This window comes from Pavona decussata, unplaced genomic scaffold, assembly GCF_977016875.1.
Source record: "Pavona decussata unplaced genomic scaffold, jaPavDecu1.1 SCAFFOLD_133, whole genome shotgun sequence".
NCBI lineage: Eukaryota > Metazoa > Cnidaria > Anthozoa > Scleractinia > Agariciidae > Pavona > Pavona decussata.
In genome coordinates this window covers 3,560,933-3,572,871 of record NW_028145546.1, presented here as the reverse complement: position 1 = coordinate 3,572,871, position 11,939 = coordinate 3,560,933, and the positions used below count along the sequence as shown (strand labels likewise).

The 11,939-nt window shown below is 39.4% G+C and overlaps 2 long non-coding RNA genes across 2 annotated transcripts; both read left to right on the top strand.

Moving 5' to 3' along the window:
• The first annotated feature begins 1,099 nt into the window (after nucleotides 1–1,099).
• LOC146468289 (uncharacterized) lies at nucleotides 1,100–5,139 on the top strand. The gene is made up of 4 exons (XR_014867586.1): nucleotides 1,100–1,627; nucleotides 1,774–1,907; nucleotides 3,609–3,801; nucleotides 4,426–5,139. It is a non-coding gene; the product is annotated as an uncharacterized LOC146468289 (long non-coding RNA).
• Nucleotides 5,140–5,224: 85 nt separating this feature from the next.
• Nucleotides 5,225–11,914, top strand: LOC146468288 (uncharacterized). The gene is made up of 6 exons (XR_014867551.1): nucleotides 5,225–6,099; nucleotides 7,028–7,806; nucleotides 8,381–9,649; nucleotides 10,168–10,884; nucleotides 11,234–11,475; nucleotides 11,786–11,914. It is a non-coding gene; the product is annotated as an uncharacterized LOC146468288 (long non-coding RNA).
• Nucleotides 11,915–11,939: the final 25 nt, after the last annotated feature.

The following is an 11,939-nucleotide window of genomic DNA, read 5'->3' as shown; positions in this document are numbered from 1 at the left end:
CCGCGTTCAATTGCAGAGAAACCTTCAGTAAGTGACCATCCAAAATGCCAAGATTTAGTGGTCGCTCACAGGTGGTGGTCGCTTACGAGAGTCGAACCTCCTTTTCTTCTCTCGCCACGTTGCGGCGCATTGCCACCCCTTCCGCGGCTTAATTCTATTTGACGAAAAAGAAGAAGAAGAAGAAGAAGAAGAAGAAGAAGAAGAAGAAGAAGAAGAAGAAGAAGAAGAAGAAGAAGAAGAAGAAAAGAAAACCTGTGGTAGACGACTTTTGGGCGAATGTCCGTAACTAGTGGAACAGAGTGTATATATCTGTAACTTGGATTCAACCAAAGCACGCCACAGAATGACGCCTTTTTTGTGTGGTACGACCCCTCCGGGAATATCCCCTCCGAAGGCTGTGCTATATCCCCCCTCCCCTATGGCACGTTTTCAGGGTCAAAACTAAGTGTATAGTTACCACAGTAAATGACCTCTGTTGACGTGCTGTCTTGCAATAGAATCATTTCGTTCCCTCAATCCATGACTTTCAAATGTGCACTTCTAACTGGAGTTAATAGGCCTTATCACGGTTCTTGACGCCATTTTGACGGGTAGGCAAACAGGCTTGAAATAACAGTGTTTGTATGAAAATCCAATGTCAAATAATTTTCATAAAACATCGCTTCTGAAAAATTCATGAATCGGAAACTTTTGGCACTAGGAAAAGGATTTTAAGAGCAAAATTGGAGGGATGTAGCTGTGACAGAAAGCGTCCAGTCGTGTTTTGAACTTTCCATACAATTGTCTGTATAGCGAACCAGCCGTGAACTGCTACTAAAAATAGTTCGCGGGAAAAAATACAGGGAAATGTAAGGAAAGTTCAAAACACGACTGGACGTTTTCTGTCACAGCTACATCCCTCCAATTTTTTCCTTAAAATCCTTTTCCTAGTGCCAAAAGTTTCCAATTCATGAATTTTTCAGAAGCGATGTTTTATGAAAGTTATTTGACATTGGATTTCCATACAAACACTGTTATTTCCAGCGTGTTTGCCTACCCGTCAAAATGGCGTCGAAAACCGTGATAAGGCCTATTTGAGAATGGGTTACGCGCATGAAATCTCTTTGCATGCCTACTTGCCAAAGATGCAAAAGTAGGATTACTTGTGATGAAAACAAAGAAGCATTTTTTAAAAATACGACTTATAAAACAATGGCCATCTTTACCCTTGTCACATTTGCGAATAGAAACGCGACTTGCAATGACTTTTGAATCCACTTCGGTTACAAAAGATTGACTTGCAAAGTTTCAATCAGGCCTACCCTACCCTACACGGTGCGGAAAGAGTCTTGAAACTAGCTCCCACACCACTCCTCCCCAGTGTCTTTTCGTCAAAAATAAACTGAATGATTGACATGAACCAATCAGTCAAGAGAATTTTAATCACGTTGGCACGTTCGCGCCATGTTTAAAATTCATCTAGTCAGTTGACGAAGTAACGCGAAGCAGCGACATGTTGGAACTGTTCTGTACAAAGCAGACGAAAGAGAAATGGTGAGTTTAACTCGCCTTCTTCATTAGCCTATCTACAGGAAACAAACGTAATGATAGAAGCAGCTCAAGAAGACATTCAAACACAGGAAAATCGGTAAGCCATGCGTTTCACTGTGCAACGCACATTTGCCGCATGCAGTTAATGGAAGTAGTTCAGAAAATTCGCCTTTTCTTCACAAAACGCCTTCAGCTTTGCAAATTATCAAGCAGAAACTAACGTGTAATTTCTGTTTCAAACAGGATAGACGGCTGCGGAAGCCAGTGAAGTCAAGTCAAACGTCACTTTGCTCAGACGAATTCGCGTGGTATTGAAACATCGAATCAGCCAAGCAAACAAGGGACAGTGTTTATTCACGCTAAGGACTTAAATCAAGGTAAGCTATTTCTTTCTTTTTTTTTTGTTATCCAAAATAAGTTGACAAAATTTTTTATTCAGTTTAAAACAATTCATCTTGTGATATTTTGAGTCCTATGGCCCTGAAACAGCTCAGCAATTAATCGCGCTTCTGATAAGAAATTGGCTTAAATAAACATTGTTGTGTACTTCGCAGTTTTTCTACGAAATTTTCGTTGGATTATGCAAATTCAGCTAATATTTTTCAAACAAGGCGTGTTTACAATGAAGCAAAGAAAACCTTAGAGTATTCGAAGAAATGAATAATTGTACAAAGAACGCATTTCAGGATATTTCGTGATTTGGACAGACCAACTGAAAATCGTTTTACTTAAAGGAGAGGGAAAATGAGAAAAAAAAATAGAGTTTAAGAAATACAAAACTATGGACAAAAACGTATCACAACCGGTAAACGTTTTTTTACATACTTTTTACGTCAATGCAATTATTGCCTATTTTGTAGCGCTACTGGGTTAATGTACGGCCGGTAAATAAGGTTTTCGTACCGAAAACTTTCTGATTTAAGCTATGGCTAATATTTAGAGGTATGGAGCAGGAACATTCTCCGTTGGGAGACAAAATGCCTTGCTTCATGTTCAATTAAAGTTTATTCCTTACTTTTTTGTGGTGAGCCTCTGTGTATTATAGTGTTCTTGGTGTAAATTATACCAAATTTTGGGCGATTTTTATTAATATCTGCGTAAAATTCATGATGTTGACTTGTGAGACACAGCCACGAAGTTACGTGTTCACCCTTTGTACGTCCAGGGGAGGGGTGGGGGTGGATGACACCTCCATTGCAACTTGTTCTTATACGCTCGATTGAAAAAACGCTGTCATGTCCCGTACAAAGTGCGATCAATGTTACCTGACGGATTTATGGGATGATCTAACTAGCAATGGCATATTCGTACTTTTCTCGAGAAATATGCAAATTTCAAGCCTTAAATTCCGCACGCGGTTTTATTTTCTAGCAAGAAAAATGTTTAAAGCTTACTGGTCAAACGTTTTCCCAGACAGCTGTTGGGTCTTATCGTTAATGGTTCTGACAACGTTTCTTCAATCGAGTGTATATCTTTACAACTTTCATTTTGTGAGGCCTAGAATTTCAGTAGCTTTTCATTTTTTTCCTCCGACACATTTTGACATGAAAATTCTATTTTCGCACGACACTTGACGTCGCCATGGCTACAGAGTTTTTTAGCTCAGTTTTCTGTGGTATTTTTACTTTTCTAGCCTATTTTAGCAAACCTTTATGAGTTTAATTAATTTGGGCAAGATTTTCGTAAGGCCCTATTCATTAATGATGCCTTGATACATTTTACAGCTCAAACTCTACTCATACTCGCCGTTTTTGTAAGATTGTTAGTATGACAATGATGCATGTGTTATGAATGTACGGGGCTGTTTAGCAATCTTTTCCTAATTTGGTTCAATCAGGGTAATTTTCTTGAGATGGAAAAAAACCAATTAAGACGGCAAATATAATATGGTGATAATCTACACTTGATCGCTTTATCTTGTTGTGATATCTTGGTGATAAACGAGGTTTAACTATGATAAAAGAACAAAGAACCAGGGAGCGGGTTCGGGGGTGGTCTCGGATCCTTCAGTTTAGCATCAGCTGGTTATGGCCTGTATTTGCCGATGACTATTTTTCTTATACTTGCATTTTTCCTAGTATAGCTGAGTTCTCTGTCGCGACTGTAAAGCTCAATTGTCCAACGCCTCAGCCACAGGTAACCCATGGTCCACTACTCGAGTCACAGAACCTCTAATCTGTGTCGATATCTGACAACGGTCTTCAACGATGTGACCTAACTGCTTCGACTTGCCCAGCTTCGCATCCTTCTAAAGAACGACTCAACATTCCGGTCAGTAAATTACTTGTTGGCTGGGAATGGAGGGAGGGGGTATATAGAGCTCTGGATGAACCTTGCAAAGCATACCATCCACACACCTTCGGCTTGAAGTCAACGGACTTCTTGTTGGGCTTAACGTTGTAGTTAACTTAACTAATGGGTCCCTGGGTTGGTCATTTGCATTGAGGCATCATTTGGCTCCTCTTCAAAAAACGACATATATATTTTAAGTATAAATTCCTTTTAGGTTGATTTGTAGGAGCAAAGGAAGATCTGGACAAAGATAAAATATATATCAGTTAGAATTAACGGAAATTGGAAATTAATTAAAAGGCAAATCATCTGTTTACTGGGGTTAGGTAGAAGAGAAGACAGAGCAGATAGTAGAAAGAATTAAAACTGTTTCAACTAACGTTGGCTTTCAAGCTTCTTGAAAAGCAACAGTAAGAGTGACACGTAGCTTGACGTTAGAATAGACAATCTTGAATCGCGCGCGCAGAACTATAGTGCGCCCGAATGAAAATGAAGTTTACTACTGAGGAAAAACGTTTTTTTCTTCGCTTTCTTTTATTTTCGGTCCTTGTTTCACCTTTCTATGCTTGTTGCGTCAACGGAGCTTGCATTTTTCAATTTCAGATAAAACAGTCAGTATAAATTATGTAATTGGCCCGCCGGACTCCGACTTCGGGATCATCTCCAGTTTACCAGCTGCTCAACAAAGCCAACCATAGCCCGTTTAGCTGCGACTGTGGCACGTGACCATTGCCGCGGTGGACATGACGAAAGAGGACAGCAACACAGCAACCCATGTAAGGTGGGGTGGATTCACATAGTGCAACCTTTGCTTTTCACTCAAGCATAGGCCAATGAGGCTCCGCCTCGTAAAAATCGTTCGCAGTCGTGAGAAAAGTGTTAGAAAGTTTAAAGTTAAATTTACACTCGTGATAGTTGTCTTTGACAGTTATAGGCAAAAGTTGCACTATGCCAATCAGCCCGAAGCTAAAGCCTGTGGCCGCCAGGTATGTGGGGTTCGCGTGCGAAATTCATGTTGCGTGACACGGGAAGGTAACGCCAGTTTCGAGTCGTTGTTCAACCTGTTCTCATATCTTTGATTTTCACTCGAGATACGCATCGTGTATCATAAGAGGCAGATTTCGAAACTTGGAATAGGCGTTATTTTTCAAGTGAAACGAAACATGTGGCCGCTTCGGTTTTCGATTCCGGTTTAAATTCGGTTGTTTGTTCTGCCTTCGATTCGGCATTCGATTCGAAATCTGTTTCCGTGGAAGCCCTTGATATCGACAAGGTCTCGATACCAAGCATTTGACATCGATACCGCGGCGTCTTCTTCTGGAGTACCTTGGGGTGTTTCATTCGAGGCGCCCATACAATTAAATAAATTGTGTAACTGGCAAATGAAAGAAATAAATTTAAAAACAATGTTGTGAGTGTCTTTATTCTAAGAAATTAACTAAACACAACTATACTAACTACCGATGGTTTCAATTTCAGGGACAATAAACTTGTAACAAAGCTCTACTGTGCTTTCTAAAACGCGACTGAAAAATAAAGTTGTCTGCGTAGTTTTTGCTAACAAGATACCTTTAAAGGTATCAAATAAACGACTAACTTGGATTTTTTTCAGGAAGATATTTTTTTTAAAGATGTTCCTTTCAAGTCTGCTTGAACTTTTGGACGTGTCGTTGGAATATACGCGCACGTGTTTCGCAGAATTTTTTAGCCTGTCCACACAAGAAACACGCGAGTGTCTCGTGGATTTTTTGGGCGCGTTCCTGAAGAAACGCACAAATGGATCGCGGAATTTTTGGGCGCGTTCCTGAAGAAACGCGCAAATGGATCGCGGAATTTTTGGGCGCGTTCCTGAAGAAACGTGCGAGTGGTTCGCGGAATTTTTTGGGCGCGTTCCTGAAGAAACGTGCCAGTGTCCCTCGGATTTTTGGGGGGGCGTTCCTGAAGAAACGCGCAAATGGATCATGGATTTTTTGGGCGCGTTCCTGAAGAAGCGCGCGAGTGTCTCTCGGATGTATTGGGCGCGTTCCTGAAGAAACGCGTGAGTGGTTCGCGGAATTTTTGGGTGCGTTCCTGAAGAAACGCGCATGAGTACGTTCCAAATGATTCTGTCGGGCGGGAGAGTGCAAGCATTGAAGGTAAGCCATATGAGTTTTTACTCCGATTTATTTTGGTCAACTGGTGTGTTTCGTTTCCAGATCAAGAAGAGGCCGCCAGTCCATCAATTCATCACCGGCAGACACGCTATCCAGTGAAGACTTGACAAGAAAGACCTTGAGTGTAAGTAAAGTGATCCGCGATTATATCTATTTAACAAATCGACGGCAGCCGGTTTTCTATATTCTATTTAACAAATAATTTCCAGGTTACCTTGCGTCTGTTCAGTAATAGATCAAAGATGACGTCAAAACGTGGTAAAAACAAAAAAGTGGTACACGAGGCGCAGCCGAGTGTGTCACTAATGGAAACAAAGAATCTTTTTGCTTTATATAATAAAGAAGCAAAAGTTGTTAATGGTGACGTCATCTATGCGTCTGTCCTCCGATAGATCATAAGTGAGAACCAATCAAAACGAGTGTAGAATTCAGCTCATTTTATGAAAGAGTGTAGACCATAGACTGAAAACTGTCGTCGATTTATTTTTCACAACAACATGGAAAAGGTACGAGCAGAATTGGCCTTATTTTCCGTTGAGAGAGCATTACACTTGACGTCACTTTTGTTGTCTATACTCTTGTAGGCAACAGCTACGAACCAATCACGGCGCGGAAATTTTGGTAGCTACTGTAAAAACAAAATTGTCACGACTTGACGTATTTGTATTGCTTCCGTTAAGGTCCCACCTAATTCTTTAGCCTTAATGCCGACGGAGGGGAAAAAGTTACTCACGCAAACGAGCTGAGAAATAATGTTAACTGGTCCTTTCCAGGATTCAAACTCATGATCTTTGGTATAACGCATGATGAATAAGTGCAAAGAAACAAGGGCCGGTTGTACCATTTAAATAATACTGGTGAACACGCTAGGCAAGGTACATACGGGATATTCGAATACAACTTTTACAGGGATCCAAACTCGTTTTTCCCAAAGACAATCGCAAGAAAAAGCTCTAACTTATTTTACATGATTCTCTGAAACCTTTGGCATAACTCCAAGCGATTTGCATCTTTGATCAATTATACTGACACACGTCTTGCATTGCATTTAGATATTAAGAAGACAACTCCACAAGATATCATTGTAGCCATATTGCAGAACCACTTCTGCGGCACCTCCGACAGAATTTCCAGAAGCTGTAGCTTGCGAGGTTAGTATCTGAAGAAACAAAGTTGGGCGCTAAATGGAATTCTAACCCATGAACCTTTGCTATGAATGGTGAATGTATATTATTCTACCAAAAGATGCAAAGTTAGAGCTGAAGAAATTCCTGAAAGCGGTAAATGAGATCCCAACCACTGAACGTTAGTTCAATGTTGGAAGTACTCTTTTCACTGAAGAGTTGCAAAGACGGGACTTAGAAAAAGTTTGATTCAAGGATTCAAGTTCATGGTCTATGCCATAATGCATTACCAAAATACTCTAACAACGGTTGCAAACGAAAGACTGAAATATAAGAATTACGACGTAAAGTTAACGAGATTCAAACTCTCGTAGTCCGCTACCACAGCAAAAAATTGTGATATTCTTTCTGAAAACCTGGAGCTTAAATCAGCTAATGAATACACCTTCACCAGCAGTTGCAAATAAAGAGCAAAGTTACTATAACAAATTTAATGGGCTCGGATGGGATTCAAACCCATTTGCCTGAGCAAATCAGTCGCTTTGGTACAACTTTAGCTAGCTGGCGTTTCAGTTTCTATTAACATACGTCTTGAGAAGTATTCTTTTAGATGTGCAGAAAGTTTCGCCAAAAGGTTATTGCAACCATATATTGGAAGCCCTTCAGCAGCATCTTGGAGAGAATTGCCGCAACATAAAGCTTGCAAGGTTAGTATATGAAGTAACAAATCATGTTTTATGCGACAAACTCATTAACATTCTCTACCAACAGTTTTAAGGGAAGGAATGAAAAAGTCTCAGACGTAAATGATATTCCAACCCATTAACTTTGCTACTATCGCGAAAGGACTGTATCGATAGTTTCAAAAAATGCAATGAAAAATGTTAGGCGAGTTAAATGGGATTCGAACCTTTTATCGCTTGCTATAATGTGGAAACTTGTCATCGGTAGTTTCAGAGAAAAGAGTGAGAATGTGACACTTAAATTGGATACAAACCCATAATGCTTTCTTTATTGACGAAAGTACTTTGTCAGAACTGAGCTGGAATGAAGAGAGCATGAGACTTGTATGTGATTCAAAGTCATGTTCTGGGGAAAAAGGCTAATCAAAAGTGACAAAGAAAGTACCAAGTCATTGGGATTCAAACCCAAGATGCCCACTTACACGGCAGTTACAAAGAACGGTCTGCAAGACATTAGTTAGAAAAAATTTACCAGTTATAAATATTGTTCAAAAAATGCGAGAGTACTAAAATTCCTTGGAAATTGCTTTGTGTCTAGGTAACCAGAACATTCTAGAAGACACAGCAGACTGGTTCGAGATCCTCTCCGGCCTTAAAGAGACTTGGAAGACGGTTGCTTTCGAGCTCAGTGTTTGTACATTGAATTGATGACCAAACTCAACGGGATTTAAACCTATGATCTTTGCAAGGGTAAGATATTGTATTTAAAAACAATTTTAAGGGAAGGAATGAAAAAAAAAAAATGAGACTTGAATGGGATTCAACCCCAGAAATTGAACCTAAGGAGGAATTAAGCAAAAACTTAATAGGATTCAAATCCATGATATCTGCTGCGATGACAACTGCAAAGAAAGGATGGAAGGACAATTGTGACATGAATGGGATTCAAACCTCCGATTTCTCTCACAGCGGCGCTGTGGTAAATCTACTTTATCAAACGTTCTAAAGAAAAAATAGATTACTAAAGAGGAAATGAAATCATTTAGACAAATTTTGCCATCGGAAAAAAATTACGAACTTTTAATGCTCTTGCTAATCCGGATCCTATTTAAACACTTTGAGTGTAGTTGATAAAGATGTTCCAGATGTCGTCGTTGCAGCCATCTATAAGTTCTTCTCCAGATACCAGAGACTTCTTAGAGGCTCCCTTACCAGGTTAGTGTGCATATTGAGAATGATTAAACGTTGTATGGAATTCGAACCTATGACCTTTGGTGTAATGAGGAAATACTTGGCCAAAAGGTGAAGAGACAAAGGAATGAAGAAAAATTGGAATTGAAAATTGGGATTCAAACCCATCGATCACGATAGAATGTTTTTCAGATATACTAAATCGGATTCAATCCCATGATCTTGCTGTAATGCTGAAACTAGTTTATAAGCAATAGCAAAAGAAGGAGGACAATTTGAGATTAAATGGTCTTTTTTGTAACGTTGAAACAATTTTTACAAAACTTTAGAGAAACCTTCGAAGAAAACAAGAAACAAAGATAAAATGAAATTAAAGCCCACGACCTTTTTTGTAATGGCAAAATGTTCTATCAACAGTTATAACCAACGGAATGATGGGACTTCAGAGTCAAACGGAGTGGATTCCAGGATCTTTGCCAAAATGGCGAAAATACGTTGACTGTTAATTAAGATAAAGTTATGATATGCCTAGATTATACGGAATTTCAGCTGTGTATCTTTCTTGTCAGTAGTTTTGTGCTGAGTTTAGGAACCCGGAACGTTGAAGGTGTCTTTGCAGCCACGCCTGAGCTCTTGTGAAAGGCAAGAGGATTACAAGAGACTGTTAGCTTCCCAGGTTAGTGTTTTTCGGTAAATGGCATTCAGACTCGAGGTGTTTGTTTTAAAGTTGTAACCAATCAGATTAATTGATCGAATTTTATGGGATTCGACCCCAGATCTATTCTGCGACGTTAAAGTTTGTTTTTGTGACAGTTGCAAGGAAAGGACTGATCCTGAATTGATTTGAGATTTATGGAATTCAAAGATATAACATTTGCGTCAACGGCGAAAGTAATTTATTTTAAAGTTGTGAACGAAAGAATGGAGAAGAACTTGGGGCTTCAATATAATTTACACCCACGATATTTGCTGTAATGTTTAGCTGTTTTAACCCAGTTGCTGCGAACCTCATCATGCATGCGAGGCTAAAGCTTTTCATATGAAAATTAGTTTTGATTACCTAAAAACTAATTTTCATGTAAAAAAATTTCCCCTCACCCTCACCTTCAAAATGAGGTTCAATGCAACTCGGAAATGGCCTATTATTTCAGTCTTGTTTTTAATTTAGTCTGATGTTTCTTCTCAAAACAGGAGAGCATGCACAGTTATCATGGACGACGTGCTTCATAACTCCAGGGAGAGAGTGACGTACCAGCTGCCACCTGCCAGCCGAGGTGCAGATGAGGAGAATAGAAAAAAAGACAGGCGGACAGAATTGGTTTCAAGACCCATGATGTATTACTATTCCTGGGGAAAATGCTTTAAAAACTTTCAGCTGCAAAGACCATCGAGAAGGAAACCTGAGGGGTTTGTCTTCGTTTGCGGTAACAACCTTTATTTTTTTTGCTAAATTCATGAAATCGCAATAAAGTAAAAGCCTCAAAAACTCAACAAACATAAACAATAAGTACTAAAGATGAAATAACAAGACAAATATAAAGAGAAAATAAATGCTTGACTAAACGGAACAAAATAAAATCATAAGAGTTCATTAAAAAATAACTCTATAAACATTAATAACCAATAAAAATAAACATAATGAATTAAATTTAAACCAAATATAATGCTAATAGTCTTAAATAAACAGAACTTAAGCTATTCTTTATCTACATGGAATGTTTAATTGTGTTTCGTTGTTCTGGGTTTTGCTAAACGTTTTGTTAAGAATCTTTTACTTTTAAGGTATCCAGGTAGTTTTGACTTTCAGATGGACATAGCTGTGGAGATCTTGAATTAAGATGAGACTGATGACGATGATGATGATGATGATACAGGAAGTTTCAATATCATCCAGAGGTCTTCGTGCTAAAGGTTAGTTTGTAAACAAATGAGAGGAGAGTTTCTGCACAGTGACTGAAGCCTACAACCTTTGAGCTCTGACGATAAATTTAGGCAACGGGATAAAAATCTCGGTCGAGGCCTTATTGAGATTCCAACTCCTAATTGATCGTGAGGTGATGAATCACAATTATTTTTATCATTCTTAATTCCCGTAGGGTAAAATGTTCACTAAAGTATTCCTTGAGGGATCGCAGAAAAAGCCACAATCGATGCGTTTAAGACTCGGAAAACCTTAAGGCGTTCTGGACAATCTGATGTTTCTGGTCTCGGCTTCTTTAAAACGTATATGCACCTTAATAAATGTTTCAATAATCCACAGATCCCGTAGAACACGCGTCAAGGACCCACACAAGAGCCACAAAGTGACCAGCCCCCTGCTTCACAGGCACAGAGAACCTTCGAGAGACCGGCAGAGTACCCGCCGAGGACCCACAGAGGACCCGATTAGGACCCACAAAGGAACCGACGACGGCTCACAGAGGATCTACCGAGGACAGAACGGAGCTGCCGAGGACTCACAAAAGATCCGCCGAGGACCCACATGAATGTTTGTTATCAGAGGTGAAAATTTTGAAATTTGTCGGACAGTTCATATCAGTAATTGTTGTCATCGACCTCCCCACCTTCATTATCCTCTCAGAAAATTGAGGCCTTGCTCGAATTTGTTTTATGAAAAAAGTAATAACGCCGTTTAATTTCTAAATCCTCAGCATAATCAAGGATCTAATTGAGCGCCAGTTATATAATATTCAGCGTTTTGTCTCGAATCTCACCAACACCAAAAATGAAAGCAATCCTTTATTTTTGTTGCCTTGACAAATGACAAAGCTTATGACAAAAAACTAATGTTCTTACTTTCCCTTGGCAGCAGATGATGAAGACAATACTTCTGATTTAATCCTGACCAGTGTACTTGTCCGTGTTCCACGTTCGAGGATGCTTCAAGTTTTACATTTGGAAAAGCTGATCAAGACAACCCACAAATGTGCCTTTACACTATGGCAGGTAAGGATTGAGACAATTCG